Here is a 1,206-nt window from a genome sequence, read left to right on the forward strand (position 1 = left end):
TAGGTTTTTCAAGAGGCAGGTCAGGTGGTCTGGTATTCCCATCTCTTTCAGAATTTTCCAGTTTATTGTAATCCATACAGTTTGCATCAGGTGACCAAAATACTGGAGCTTCAGCTTCAGCATCAGTCCTTCCAGTGAATAGTCAGGGTTGATCTCCCTTAAGGTTGGCAGGTTTGATCTCCTTGCTGCTGAAGGGAGTTTCGAAGTTCCACACAGTTCCACCACAGTTCGAAGGCATCAATTCTTTGGTGTTATGCATTCTTTAAGGTTCAGCTCTCACAACCGTACGTGACCACTGGGAAGACTATAGCCTTGACAATATGAACCTTTGTCAGCAGAGTAATGTCTCTGCTTGAATTAATCACTGAATGGGAATATTTAATGGCTACTCTATTTATTTTTTAATTCAATTTTTATTTTATATTGGAGTATAATTCATTTACCTTGTTGTGTTAGTATCAGGTATGTAGAAAGTGATTCAGTTATACATATCAGTTCAGTTCATTCAGTTGTGTCTGACTCTTTGCACCTCCATAGACTGCAGCACGCCAGGCCTCCCTGTCTATCACCAACTCCCCCCGCTTGCTCACACTCATGTCTATTGAGTCGGTGATGCCATCCAACCATCTCATCCTTTGTCGTCCCCTTCTCCTCCTGCCCTCAATCTTTCCCAGCAGCTGGGTCTTTTCAAATGAGTCAGTTCTTTCCATCAGGTGGCCAAAGCATTGGAGTTTCAGCTTCAGCATCAGTCTTTCCAATGAATGTCAGGACTGATTTTCCCTGAGGATTGACTGGTTTGATCGCCTGGCAATCCAAGGGATTCTCAAGAGTCTTCTCCAACTTCACAGTTCAAAAGCATTCATTCTTCGGCGCTCAGCTTTCTTAATAGTCCAACTCTCACATCCATACATGACAACTGGAAAAACCAGAGCTTTGGCTAGACGGACCTTTGTCGGCAAAGAAACGTCTTTGCTTTTTCAGATTCTTTTCTCATAGAGGTTATTAGTTTAACGGCTACTTGTATTTATTTGCAAAATGTCTGATTATATTCACTACTCATTTTTCTTATGGAATTGGTTCTGTTTCTATAATTAGGCCTTTCTTTCACTGTAACAACCTCTGCAGGACGCTTGATTGTCAATCACTGGAGGACTAAGCCCATTTCACAGATGGAAAAACAGAGACCAAGGATGACATGGCATCCTG

Source organism: Bison bison, unplaced genomic scaffold, assembly GCF_000754665.1.
Source record: "Bison bison bison isolate TAMUID 2011002044 unplaced genomic scaffold, Bison_UMD1.0 scf7180017864375, whole genome shotgun sequence".
Lineage (NCBI taxonomy): Eukaryota > Metazoa > Chordata > Mammalia > Artiodactyla > Bovidae > Bison > Bison bison.